Source organism: Aethalodelphis obliquidens, unplaced genomic scaffold (genome assembly GCF_003676395.1).
Source record: "Aethalodelphis obliquidens isolate GAN/ISIS:26980383/991018 unplaced genomic scaffold, ASM367639v1 scaffold14, whole genome shotgun sequence".
Classification (NCBI taxonomy): domain Eukaryota; kingdom Metazoa; phylum Chordata; class Mammalia; order Artiodactyla; family Delphinidae; genus Aethalodelphis; species Aethalodelphis obliquidens.
The window spans coordinates 13,902,066-13,917,336 of NW_020837958.1; positions in this window are offsets into that span (position 1 = coordinate 13,902,066).

Genomic DNA, 15,271 nt, shown 5'->3' on the forward strand with positions numbered 1-15,271 from the left:
TTCTGTCTGTGGGCAAGACGTTACACCTTTATAGAACTGGGAATGTCTTGATGGCTCTGTAATGGCCAATTAAATTATGAGCCTCTCGTTTTGTCTTCCCACCCGGTGAGTACGCAAGCTCTAAAATGCATATTTCCTTGACAAAATTAGCGACGTTGGATATACACCAGTGAATGTTCACAAGTTAAAGTATGCACTGACATTTTCTCATCAGTCACTGGTAGGTGAGCCATTAGCGACCTCCAGCTGGGTGGACTGCCCCTAGAACTCCTTCCCCAGAGCAGGAAGCCTCATGTGACGAGGCACTGAACGACAATACAGGCTGAAGGCCTCCATCTTAGAGTTTCACGTCAAAAGTAACTTGTTTTTAAAAAATGTGAATGACTATAAAATAGTTTATTTTTTAGATTCATGTGTTTTCCAGGTGGACACAGTTTGTAAACAATGTGAATAAAATATTTAACATGTTACACTGTCTCCATATTGTCCAATTTAGCAAGGCCAACTCAACAAACACTGACAACCTATAAAACCTTTGATGACCCTTCCACTTCCTAGCATTTAGGAGAGATTCCCAGAGAGCCCCAAAAGATGCAAGGAATATATGAAGTGATCCTCCACACCACCTTTCTATCCTAAGCCAGAGGTCCCCTCACAAGATGGAAGCCATGGTCCAGTGGGTCCTACAGCTATGTTTTTGTTTGGTATGCACACACACACACACATTTTTTTTTTTGCTTGTGTTTTGAGGTTTTGTTTTGTTTCTTATTTTGAATTAGTTGCCTTATTTAAAAATCAGGAGATTTACAGACAAATCCAGATTACCAATTTCTTTTTGAAAATCACATCTGGTACCACTAGTTTCTCAGTGCCTGTCACAGTAATTTCCTGGACCTGTGTGGAAGAGCATTTGGTCACCACTTCATGCTGCCTCACACGCTGAACTTTGTTCTTGCACTGTTGCGGTTGGTTTGAGGGTATTCTTTGTTTTTTTTCTTTTTAATACAATTTTTAAACGTTACACTCCATTTACAGTTATTACAAACTTTGGCTATATTCCCCATACTGTACAGTACATCCTTGTGGCCTATTTTACACCCAATAGTGTGTGCCTTCCCCTTCCCCATCCCTACCTTGCCCCTCTCCAACCAGCAACCACTAGTTTGTTCTCCATATCTCTGAGTCTGCTTCTTTTTAGTTATATTCACCAGTTGGTTGTGTTTTTTAGATTCCACATATAAGGATATCATACAGTATTTGTTGTTCTCTGACTTATTTCACTAAGGATAATTACCTCCAAGTCCATCCACATGGCTGCTAATGGCAAAATTTCATTCTCTTTTATGGCTGAGTAATATTCTATTGTATATATGTACCACATATTCTTTATCCATTCATCTGTCGATGGACACTTAGGTGGCTTCCATATCTTGGCAATTGTAAATAATGCTTCTTTGAACACTGCAGTGTATGTATCTTTTTTTTAACATTTTTATTGGAGTATAATTGCTTTATGATGTTGTGTTAGTTTCTGCTGTATAACAAAGTGAATCAGCTATATACATACATATATCCCCATATACCCTCCCTCTTGCATCTCCCTCCCACCCTCCTTATCCCACCCCTCTAGGTGGTCACAAAGCACCAAGCTGATCTCCCTGTGCTATGCAGCTGCTTCCTACTAGCTATCTATTTTACATTTGGTAGTGTATATATGTCCATGCCACTCTCTCACTTCATCCCAGCTTACCCTTCCCCCTACCCATGTCCTCAAGTTCATTCTCTACATCTGCGTTTTTATTCCTGTCCTGCCCCTAGGTTCCTCAGAACCATTTTTTTTTTTTTAGATTCGATATATATGTGTTAGCATACAGTATTTTTTCTCTTTCTGACTTATTCCACTCGTATGATAGGATCTAAGTCCATCCACCTCACTATAAATAACTCAATTTCGTTTCTTTTTATGGCAGAGTAATAGTCCCTTGTATATATGTGCTACAACTTCTTTATCCATTCATCTGTCAATGGATACTTAGGTTGCTTCCATGTCCTGGCTATTGTAAGTAGTGCTGCAATGAACATTGTGGTACATGACACTTGTTGAATTATGGTTTTCTCAGGGTATATGCCCAGTAGTGGGATTGCTGGGTCATATGGTAGTTCTATTTTTAGTTTTGTAAGGAACCTCCATACTGTTCTCCATAGTAGCTGTATCAATTTACATTCCCACCAACAGTGCAAGAGGGTTCCCTTTTCTCCACACCCTCTCCGGCATTGTAGATTTTTTGTAGATTTTTTGTAGATTGTAGATTTTTTGATGCTGGCCATTCTGAATGGTGTGAAGTGATACCTCATTGTAGTTTTGATTTGCATTTCTCTAATGATTAGTGATGTTGAGCATCCTTTCATGTGTTTGTTGGCAATCTGTACATCTTCTTTGGAGAAATGTCTATTTAGGTCTTCTGCTCTTTTTTGGATTGGGTTTGTTTATTTTTTTGATTTTGAGCTGCATGTGCTGGTTGTATAATTTGGAGATTAATCCTTTGTCAGTTGCTTCATTTGCAAATATTTTCTCTCATTCTGAGGGTTGTCTTTTGGTCTTGTTTATGGTTTCCTTTGCTGTGCAAGAGCTTTTAAATTTCATTAGGTGCCATTTGTTTATTTTTGTTTTTATTTCCATTTCCCTAGGAGGTGGGTCAAAAAGGATCTTGCTGTGATTTATGTCATAGAGTGTTCTGCCTATGTTTTCCTCTAAAAGTTTGATAGTGTCTGGCCTTACATTTGGGTCTTTAATCCTTTTTTTTTTTTTTTTTTTTTTTTGGGGTTACGCGGGCCTCTCACTTTTATGGTCTCTCCCGTTGCAGAGCACAGGCTCCGGACGCGCAGGCTCAGCGGCCATGGCTCACGGGCCCAGCCACTCCGCAGCATGTAGGATCTTCCAGGACGGGGGCACGAACCCGCGTTCCCTGCATCGGCAGGCGGACCCTCCACCACTGCACCACCAGGGAAGCCCCCTTAATACATTTTGAGTTTATTTTTGTGTATGGTGTTAGGGAGTGGTCTAATTTCATTCCTTTACGTGTAGCTGTCCAGTTTTCCCAGCACCACTTATTGAAGAGGATGTCTTTTCTCCATTGTATACTCTTGCCTTCTTTATCAAAGATAAGGTGGCCATAGGTGCATGGGTTTATCTCTGGGCTTTCTATCCTGTTCCAATGAGTTATATTTCTGTTTTTGTGCCAGTACCATACTGTCTTGATCACTGTAGCTTTGTAGTATAGTCTGAAGTCAGGGTGCCTGATTCCTCCAGCTCTGTTTTTCTTTCTCAAGATCACTTTGGCTATTCAAGGTGTTTTGTGTTTCCACACAAATTGTGAAATTTTTGTTCTAGTTCTATGAAAACTGAAATTTGTAGTTTGATAGGGATTGCATTGAATCTGTAGATTGCTTTGGGTAGTATAGTCATTTTCACAATGTTGATTCTTCCAATCCAAGAACATGGTTTATCTCTCCATCTGTTTGTATCATCTTTAATTTCTTTCATCAATGTCTTATAGTTTTCTGCATACAGGTTTTTTGTCTCCTTAGGTAAGTCTATTCCTAGGTATTTTATTCTTTTTGTTGCAATGGTAAATGGGAGTGTTTCCTTAATTTCTTTTTCAGATTTTACATCATTAGTGTATAGGAATGCAAGAGAGTTCTGTACATTAATTTTGTATCCTGCTACTCTACCAAATTCATTGATTAGCTCTAGTAGTTTTCTGGTAGCATCTTTAGGATTGTCTATGTATAGTATCATGTCATCTGCAAACAGTGACAATTTTATTTCTTCTTTTCCATGTGTATTCCTTTTATTTCTTTTTCTTCTCTGATTGCTGTGGCTAAAAGTTCCAAAACTATGTTGAATAATAGTGGTGAGAGTGGGCAACCTTGTCTTGTTCCTGATCTTAGAGGAAATAGTTTCAGTTTTTCACCATTGAGAATGATGTTTGCTGTGGGTTTGTCATATATGGCCTTTATTATGTTGAGATAGGTTCCCTCTATACCTACTTTCTGGAGAATTTTTATCATAATTGAGTGTTGAATTTTGTCGAAAGCTTTTTCTGCATTTATCGAGATTATCATATGGTTTTTCTCCTTCAGTTTGTTAATATGGTGTATCACATTGATTGATTTGCATATATTGAAGAATCCTTGCATTCCTGGGATAAACCCGACTTGATCATGGTGTTTGATCCTTTTAATGTGCTGTTGGATTCTGTTTGTTAGTATTTTGTTGAGGATTTTTGCATCTATGGTCATCAGTAATATTGGCCTGTAGTTTTCTTTTTTTGTGACATCTTTGTCTGGTTTTGGTATCAGGGTGATGGTGGCCTCATAGAATGACTTTTGGAGTGTTCCTCCTTCTGTTATATTTTGGAAGAGTTTGAGAAGGATCAGTGTTAGCTTTTCTCTAAATGTTTGATAGAATTCACCTGTGAAGCCACCTGGTCCTGGGCTTTTGTTTGTTGGAAGATTTTTAATCACAGTTTCAATTTCAGTGCTTGTGTTTGGTCTGTTTATATTTTCTATTTCTTCCTGGTTCAGTCTCGGAAGGTTGTACTTTTCTAAGAATTTGTCCATTTCTTCCAGGTTGTCCATATTATTGACATAGAGTTGCTTGTAATAATCTCTCATGATCCTTAGTATTTCTGCAGTATCAGTTGTTACTTCTCCTTTTTTATTTCTAATTCTGTTGATTTGAGTCTTCTCCCTTTTTTTCTTGATGAGTCTGGCTAATGCTTTATCAATTTTGTTTATCTTCTCAAAGAACCAGCTTTTAGTTTTATTGATCTTTGCTATTGTTTCCTCCATTTCTTTTTCATTTATTTCTGATCTTATCTTTATGATTTCTTTCCTTCTGCTAACTTTGGGAATTTTTTGTTCTTCTTTCTCTAATTGCTTTAGGTGTAAGGTTAGGTTGTTTATTTTAGTTTCTTGAGGCAGGATTATATTGCTATAAACTTCCCTCTTAGAACTGCTTTTGCTGCATCCCATAGGTTTTGTGTCATCGTGTTTTCATTGTCATTTCTTTCTAGGTATTTTTTGATTTCATCTTTAATTTTGGTGATCTCTTTGTTATTTAATATGTATAGTTTAGCTTCCATGTGTTTGTTTTTTTTCCTGTAATTGATACCTAGTCTCATAGCGTTGTGGTCGGAAAAGATACTTGATACCATTTCAATTTTCTTAAATTTACCAAGGCTCGATTTGTGACCCAAGATATGGTCTATCCTTGAGAATGTTCCAAGTGCACTTGAAAGTGTATTCTGCTGTTTTTGGATGGGATGTCCTATATATATCAATTAAGTCCATCTTGTTTAATGTGTCATTTAAAGCTTGTGTTTCCTTATTTATTTTCATTTTGGATGATTTGTCCATTGGTGAAAGTGGGGTGTTAAAGTCCCCTACTACGATTGTGTTACTGTCGATTTCCCCTTTTATGGCTGTTAGCATTTGTCTTATGTATTGAGGTGCTCCTATGTTGGGTGCATAGTATTTTCAATTGTTATATCTTCTTCTTGTATTGATCCCTTGATCATTATGTAGTTCCCTTCTTTGTCTCTTGTAATAGTCTTTATTTTAAAGTCTATTTTGTCTGATATAAGAATTGCTACTCCAGCTTTCTTTTTTTTAAAACGTCTTTATTGGAGTATAATTGCTTTACAATGGTGTGTTAGTTTCTGCTTTATAACAAAGTGAATCAGTTATACATATACATATATCCCCATGTCTCTTCCCTCTTGCATCTCCCTCCCTATCCCACCCCTCTAGGTGGTCACAACTCCAGCTTTCTTTTAATTTCCATTTGCATAGAATAGCTTTTTCCGTCCCCTCCCTTTCAGTCTGTATGTGTCCCTAGGTCTGAAGTGGGTCTCTTGTAGACAGCATATATACGGGTCTTGTTTTTGTATCCTTTCAGCCAGTCTATGTCTTTTGGTTGGAGCATTTAATCCATTTGTATTTAAGGTAATTATCAATATGTATGTAAGAAAATTACCATTTTCTTAATTGTTTTGGGGTTTTTTTTTAGGTCTTTTCCTTCTCTTGTCTTTCCTGCCTAGAGAAGTTCCTTTAGCATTTGTTGTAAAGCTGGTTTGGTGGTGCAGAATTCTCTTAGCTTTTGCTTGCCTGAAAAGCTTTTGACTTCTCCATCGAATCTGAATGAGATCCTTGCTGGGTAGAGTAATCTTGGTTGTAGGTTTTTCCCTTTCATCACTTTAAATATATCCTGCCACTCCCTTCTGGCTTATAGAATTTCTGCTGAATGATCAGCTGTTAACCTTATGGTTATTCCCTTGTATGTTATTTGTTCTTCTTCCCTTGCTGCTTTTAATATTTTTTCATTGAATTTAATTTTTGATAGTTTGATTAATATGTGTCTTGGCGTGTTTCTCCTTAGATTTATCCTGTATGGGACTCTCTGCACTTCCTGGACTTGACTATTTCCTTTCCCATATTAGGGAAGTTTTCAACTATAATCTTTTCAAATATTTTCTCAGTCCCTTTCTTTTTCTCTTCTTCTTCTGGGACCCCTATAATTCAAATGTTCGTGCATTTAATGTTGTCCCAGAGGTCTCTGAGACTGTCCTCAATTCTTTTCATTCTTTTTTCTTTATTTTTCTCTGTGGTAGTTATTTCCACTGTTTTATCTTCCAGGTCACTTAATCGTTCCTCTGCCTCAGTTATTCTGCTATTGATTCCTTCTAGAGAATTTTAAATTTCATTTATTGTGTTGTTCATCATTGTTTGTTTGCTCTTTAGTTCTTCTAGGTCCTTGTTTCTTGTATTTTCTCCATTCTATTTCCAAGATTTTGGATCATCTTTACTATCATTACTCTGGATTCTTTTTCAGGTAGACTGCCTATTTCCTCTTCGTTTGTTTGGTCTGGTGGGTTCTTACCTTGCTCCTTCATCTGCTATGTGTTTCTCTGTCTTCTCATTTTGCTTAACTTACTGTGTTTGGGGTCTCCTTTTCACAGACTGCAGGTTTGTAGTTTCCGTTGTTTTTGGTGTCTGCTCCCAGTGGCTAAGGTTGTTTCAGTGGGTTATGTAGGCTTCCTGGTGGAGGGGACTAGTGCCTGTGTTCTGGTGGATGATGCTGGATGTTGTCTTTCTGGTGTTCAGGACCGCGTCCAGTGGTGTGTTTTGGGCTGCCTGTGACCTTATTATGATTTTAGGCAACATCCCTGCTAATGCGTGGGGTTGTGTTCCTGTCTTGCTAGTTGTTTGGCATAGGGTGTCCAACACTGTAGCTTGCTGGTCGTTGAGTGGAGCTGGGTCTTAGTGTTGAGCTGGAAATCTCTGGGAGAGCTTTTGCTGTTTGATACTATGTGGAGCCAGAAGGTCTCTGGTGGACCAATGTCATGAACTTAGCTCTCCCACGTCAGAGGCACAGGCCTGACACCCTGCCAGAGCACCAAGACCCTGTCAACCACACAGCTCAGAAGAAAAAAAGAAAAAGATAAAGACAATAATAAAGTTATTAAAGTAAAAGTATTTTTTTAATTATTAAAAATAAAAAAATTAAAAGTAATAAAAAAAGAAAAAACAAAAACAGCAAAAAACAGGCAGACCGACCCTAGGGCAAATGGTAAAAGCAAAGCTACACAGACAAAAATCACATGAAGACGCATACACATACACACTCAGAAAAAGAGAAAAAGGAAACAAATATATATATATATATATATATATATATACACACACATATAAAAAGAGGTAGATTGCCTATTTCATCTTCATTTATTGGGTCTTGTAGGTTTTTACCTTGCTCCCTTGACTGTAACATTTTTTTTTTTGTCGTTTCATTCTTTTTTTTTTTTTTTGATGGGTAGGGCTGTATTCCTGTCTTACTGGTTGTTTGGCCTGAGGCATCCAGCACTGGAGTTTGCAGGCAGTTGGATAAAGCTGGGTCTTGGTGCTGAGATTAGGACCTTCAGGAGGTCTCACTCCAATTAATATTCCCTGGGGTCTGAGGTTCTCTGTTAGTCCAGCGGTTTGGACTTGGAGCTCCCACCACAGGAGTGCAGGCTTGACCTCCAGCCTGGGAACCAAGATCCTGCAATCTGCGTGGTGTGGCACAAAAAAAAAAAAGGAAATAAATAAAGAAAGAAAAAGAGGAGCAGTACAATATCAAAGAATAAAAAACAAAATAAAATTAGAAAGATAAAAAATATATTAGGAAAAATAAAAATATAATTGAAACAACTGCAACAAGGTAAAATAAAACCACAATAGAGAAAAGAAAAAAACGGGGGGAGGGGTGCAGAGGGAACAAAAGGAGAGAACAATAACAAAGTATAAAGAATAAAATAAAATTAGAAAAATAAAGATTTATTAGGAAAAATAAAAATATAAATGAATCAACAACAATGTAAAACAGAACCCCAATGTAAAAGAGGGAAAAAAAAAGCCTTGCAGGCAGAGTTTAGGTGGAAGGGGAACTTAGGCAGGGGTGGGGTTTAGGGTGGGGCGGGACCTAGGCGAGTGGGGGGTGACGTTTGAGCATGGGGCGGGGCCTCTGCTTAGGACCTGTGCAGAAGGGGAGAGGCAGCACGTGGAAAGGAGGTGCTCTGGAGTGTGGAGTTTGGAGGCGAGGCCCTGAGTGAGCGTGTGTGGTAGGGGTTAGGCCCATTGTGTTGGAGGGGGTCTCAGAGGGGGTCTCCAAGGGTAGAGATTGGGCCCTGGCTGGGGTGTGGGGTGGGGCCTGGGCTCTGCATGGCAGCAGGGAGGCTCCGAGGGCAGAGGATTAGCCCTGGGAGCCCAACTGGCTCCCCGGTGCCTAAGTGGACAGGGAAAGCCCTGGTCCTTTTCCCTTCTGTTCCTTCGTGCCCCTCCCCCACTGTCTCCCCCAGGGTCTCCCCCGTCCCTGCTGGACCCCTAACTGTGGGTGGGTCCTGCTGGGTGTAGGAACTCCTCCCCTTCCCCAGCCACCCCTCAGGGATACGGTCCCGTAGGTCCGGCCTTTACTTTTGCTCCCCCTTCCCTCCCTCCCACTCCCTCAGGACCCGCGTGGCTGGAGGGGGCCTAGGTGGGCAGAGCATCAGGCCCGGGATCTCAGCAGGTTCCTGGGGACCCAAGTGGGCAGGGGAAACCTGGCCACACTCCCTTTTGATCCTCTGTCCTCCCAGTGGTCCCCAATCTCCCCCTTTGGGCGTGGAATCCCTTCCCCTCCCCCAGCCGCCCTTCAGGGGCTCCATTCTCGTCCCACCTCCACTTTCCTCCCCCTTCACTCCCCCCACGCCCCACGTCCTACGTGGTCATGGGGGTTCCTCCTGTCCCCTTAGGTGTCCGTGGTCCCCCACCGGTGCCTGGTAGGTGCCCCGCTTGTGAGGAGACGCGAATTCCGCGTCATCCTAGTACGCCACCTTGACTCCGCCCTCCACGTGTATCTTTTTGAATTACTGGTTTTGTTTTTTTCATATCTATATGTAGGAGTGGAATTGCTGGGTCACATGGTTGTTCTATTTTTCGTTATTTTGGGAAACTTCCATACTGTTTTCCACAGTGGCTGCACCAATTTACTTTCTGTTTGGGGTTTTTTGTTTTTGTTTTTCATGCATCCAGAATGCTTCTACATTTTGAAATGGGGACCCCTGTCCCGGCCAGGTGAAGAGGGAAGTACCATGTTGATGGACTGGATCAAAGCTCACAGTCCAGCTGAAAGAAGAGACTGTCCAGGAAACTGGAAATTCGCTAACAGGAGGGGAGCTGGGAGCTTTCAGGCAACGAGCTTGGCAGTGAAGAAGCAGAACCAAGAAGTTCCAGGGGATGGCAGGGACTGAGGTGGGGGCAGGGCAGGCAGCGGTGGACGGCGATGAGGAGTCACTCACTACCTAAGAGAAGCTGCCCCCGACCCAGAGAGGGCCATCAGGCGATTCAGAGAACAAAAAAATTAATCCCTCTGCTACTCAAAAAGTTTTCATTTTATAAAACCATTAAACTAGCATCATCTTTCTATGAGTTTCCAGGGCTGCCCAAGTCACCAAATGTGGTGGCTTAAAACAATGGAAATTCATTCTCTCACAATTCTGGAGGCTGAGTCCAAAATCAAGGTATTCCAGGGCCATGCTCGCTCCATAGGCTCTAGGGGAGAATCCTTCCTTGCTTCTTCTAGCTTCTGGAGGCTCCAGGTGTTCCTTAGCTTGTGGCTGTAAAATTCCAATCTCTGCCTCAATCTTCATATGAGCGGCCCCTCCTCCTCCCCTTTGGTCTCTTAGAAGCACACTGATCTTTGATCATCCCAGATGATCTCATCTGGAGACACTTGTAGAAAACTTTTTTCCAAATAAAGTCAACTTCACAGCTTCCTGAGGTTAGGACATGGACATATTCTTTTAGGGACCATCATTCAACCCACTATACTCTTTAAAATGTGAGTTTTACTTAAACATATAGTTTCATAATGCAATTCATTCAAGAGCAGAAAATACAAGGACAATTTAAAATAGCATACTTTAAGCAAACAATAACAAAGCAAAACAAAAATAAAAACGACAATGCAAAATTCACTTAACAGTCAATGAGAGAATAAGTATTTCCTTTGCAAAGAGTGTCATAGTCAAGCTTTCCACATGTGATTGATTAAAATTTTCAAAAACTCAAAAGTAGGGCTTCCCTGCTGGCGCAGTGGTTGAGTCCGCCTGCCCATACGGGGACATGGGTTCGTGCCCCGGTCCGGGAAGATCCCACATGCCGCGGAGCAGCTGGGCCCGTGAGCCATGGCCGCTGAGCCTGCGCGTCCGGAGCCTGTGCTCCGCAACGGGAGAGGTCACAACAGTGAGAGGCCCTCGTACCGCAAAAAAAAAAAAAAAAAAAAGTATATGTAACTTTTTGAGTTCACTTCCACTAACCTTTCACATCTTTAAAACTCTGATAAGGATTTTAAAGCCTTCAATTTGTCTTATCAGATCACTGAAAATAGAATTTGGCCCTCTGCCTTTATCATGAACTAAGAGGCAAAGACATGGCCAAGCAGTTTGCCCATTGTTTTTCTTTCAGAATAGTAAGTGCTAAGAAATTCTTAAAACTCATTTCTGTAGCAGAGATTACAAATTAGAGCGATGCCCTTTTATGTGGGAAAGGAAAAAATTAATGTTTTTAAACTGAAATTCTACATTGAATTTGAAAGCAACAAGGTAATCTCTCAGTGTTTCTATAAGCCCAGACCAAGCCCTCATTTTAGAAGAATAGTAGATTTTAAAACACCAGGAGTCGATTTTGAGAGAGCGGTGTGCCAGAAGACGAGTGAAAACGCATTTTAAGAAGGTGAGGATGTGAGAAATGAAAAGACATGTCCACACAAAAACACGTACACAAATATTCATAGCAGCATTATTCACAATAGCCAAAAAAGTAGAAACAACCCAAACATCTACCAACTGATGAATGGATCAATAAAAAAGCTTATTCATACAGTGGAATATTATTTGGCAATCAAAGGAAATGAAGTACTGATCCATGATACAACATGTAAGAATCTTGATAACATTATACTAAGTGAAAGAAGCCAGTCACAAAAGATCACATGTTGTATGATTTCATTTAAATAAAATGTGTAACATAGGCAAATCTATAGACAGATTCGTGATGGCCGAGGTTTGCAGGGCAAGATTAAGTTGGGGGAATGGTGAGTGCTGCTAATGGGTACAAGGCTTTTTGGGGGGTGACAGAGATGTTCTAAAATTTATTGTGGTGTTGATTGCACAACTCTGTGCCTATACTAAAAACCACTGAATTATACACTTTAAATGGGTGTATTTTATGGTATGTGAATTCTATCTCAAAAAAAAGCTGGGTTTTTTTTTTTTTTTAAAAAGGTGCCAATGATCAAGTGTTTTAAACACTGCTAAGAGGCCAAGCAAGGTGAGTATGAGAATGGACCACTGGGCTTTGTGTGTGTGTGTGTGTGTGTGTGTGTGTGTGTGTGTGTGTGTGTGTGTGTGTGACGTGTGGTAAATTATACATAAAATTTACCACTTTAACCATGTTTAAGTGTACAGTTCAGTGGCAAATACATTCATGCTGTCGTGCAACCATCACCACCATCCATCTCCATAATTTTTCATCTTCCCAAACTGACACTCTGCACCCATTATATAAGAATTCCTCATTCCTCCCTTCCTCCCACCCCTGGCAACCACCATTCTACCTTCTGTATTTGTGTATTTGACTATTCTAGGTACCTCATAGAAGTAGAATCATACCATAGTTGTCCTTCTGTGTCAGACTCATTTCACTTAGCATAATGTCTTCAAGGTTCATCCATGTTGTAGTGTGTGTCAGAATTTCCTTCCTTTTTAAGGCTTAATAATATTCCACTGTCTGGATATACATTTTGTTTATCCATTCATCCATCAATGGACCCTTAAGTTGTTTTCACCTTTTGGCCCTCGTGAATAATGCTACACATTGTACACATATCTCTTCAAGTGTCTGCTTCCACTCCTTTTGGGGATATACCCAGAAGTGGGATTGCTGGATGGAACCATTGGATTTTAGTGGCATGGAAGTCATTGGTGACCTTGGCAAGGGCAGTCTGCTTGTAGGTTCAAGAAAGGACAGAAGAGAGTGAAGATAGCAAGTAAAGGTAATTCTTATAAGATATTGGGGAGAAGAATAAAGGGGGCAAAGAACAAGAGAGGCCTATGAGATCAAGAGAGGATTCAGGGAGACTTACAAGAGCAAGTCATTCTGAGAAGAATGATACAGAATTCCAGAGCAGGCAGAAGGGCATGGACCAGCGCACATATAGGGGGCTAACTTTCAATATGAACCGAACTCATCTGTGTCAACAGGAAGGAAAAAAGAGCACGTGGATGTCAGTGCTGGCAAGATGGAGGACTTCGGTGGAGGAAAAGATAAGGAAGTTATCCTATCCTTGATGAACTAGGAGCAGAGGGAGTAGGAGAGTTTACTGAGGAAGGAAAGTCAGATTTCCAGGCCTGCTGAGGGCCCACTTGAGGTCGTGGTCAAATTTTTAAAAGCCCACTTCGTAGGGCTGTGTTTTGCTCCTGCCACAGTCATTTCCAGTGTAAGAAATGAATAAGTGAGAGCCCTAGTTTACCAAGGCTGGGTTCTGGAGTAATTACAAAATCTAAACAGGGGAAGTAAGGACAAGAAGAGGGTGATGACCAAGGGAAGTTGCTAGTAGTGTTGAAGAACTGATGGGAGGGGAGGCCTATGGGAAATTAGGTTAATGTCCAGATATGTTCACACACACACACACACACACACACACACACACACACACACACACAATTGGCTCTGTGGGTACAGTACACTGCCTCACCCTTTGACTTGGGCTTAACCATGTGACTTGCTTTGGCCAATGAAATATTAGTGGGCATGATATGAACAAAGGCTTGAAAACTCACTTGTGCAATTTGAATTGCAATCCCAATTTCCTGAGAAAGGAAAACCAGGTTTCCTTTTCTTGCATTCTTGCACTTTTGCCATTATTATGAGCTAGCCATCACCATGGGTCCTGTGTATCTTAATGTCACTTAAAAGTAATATCATTAGATAGTAACTCCCAGGAAGTAAAACCCAAAAGGAATAGTTAACTTCATCAGTATTTATATTTGAAAATTACAAAACAGGTCTCCAGAGTAGAACTGGGGACACTTCCATGCAGATTTTTACATATGGAAACATGTTAGATACATGTAATTTAACTACCAGCTTATTTTTAGACTACAGAATAGAACAAAGCAGAAAATCAGCTCAAAAACACTGTGTTTATAACCAATATTTAAATAAATAACCTCCTTCCCATCATCAAAGTATATTAATTTTTATGACTTACCTTATATATTTAATAAAGAGATGTAACTATATAGTAAAGTTACTATATTGAAAGTATTCACCATTGGGTACAAACACAGGAGGGATTTAAGCAGGAGAGTTTTGACAGGAGAGTAAAGGAGTTTGAGCTAAAAGATTGAGAATTTGTATCTACTAGTGTCTAATGGTTTCCTGACGCTCAAGATCTGATTCCTAAGAGTAAGCACAAACTGGTTTTGAAGATCTGAGATGAAGGGAATAAGAATTTTCAAGGAAAACAAGTTTTCAATTAGCATTTAGAACTCATTTTTAAAGTGTTCCCCTTGAGTTTCAAGCACGATAGGCAAATACGGGTTAAAAACAAATGAAAAAACTTGAGGTTCTGAGCCCTATTTTAAAAATTCATAATCATAAGACTACAATGAATTCAGTAAAATTACAGGATACAAAATTAATGTTCAGAAATCTGTCTCATTTCTATGCACTAACAACAAACTGTCAGAAAGAGAAATTAAGAAAACTATCCCATTTACAGCTGTATCAAAAAGAATAAAATACCTAGGAATAAATCTAACTAAGGAGACAAAAAGCCTGTGCTTAGAAAACTATAAGACACTGATGAAAGAAACTGAAGATAACACAAACAGGTGGAAAGATATACCATATTCATGAACTGGAAGAATTAATATTGCTAAAATGACCATACTACCCAAGGCAATCTATAAATTCAATGGAATCCCTATAAAATACCAATGGCGTTCTTCACAGAACTAGGACAGATAATTCTAAAATTTGTGTGGAAACACTAAAGACCCAAAATAGCCAAAACAATCTTGAGAAAGAACAAAGCTGGAAGCACCATGCTCCCTGATTTCAAACTATACTAAGAAGCTACAGTAATCAAAACAGTATATCACAAAAACAGACATATAGATCAATGGAACAGAACAGAAGCCCAGAAATGAACCCACACCTATCCAGGTAGTTAATATACAACAAAGGAGGTAAGAACATACAATGGGGAAAACACAGCCTCTTCAATAAATGGTGTTGGGAAAATTGGACAGCTACATGCCAAAGAATCAAACTGGACTACTCTCTCACACCATGCATAAAAATAAATTCAAAATGGATTAAAGAGTTAAATGTAAGACCTGAAAGCATAAAACTTCTAGAAGAAAACAGGCAGTAAGCTCTTTGGTATTGGTTTCGGTAATATTTTTTTCGATCTGTCTCCTCAGGCAAGGGAAACAAAAACAATAATAAATAAAATGAGACTACATCAAACTAACAAGTTTTTGCACAGCTAAGGAAACTATCAACAAAACAAAAAGGCCCTACTCAATGGGAGAAGATATTTGTAAATGATCTATCTGATAAGCAGTTAATATCCAAAATATACAAAGAACTTACATAGCTCAATGTCAAAAAAACAAACAACTTG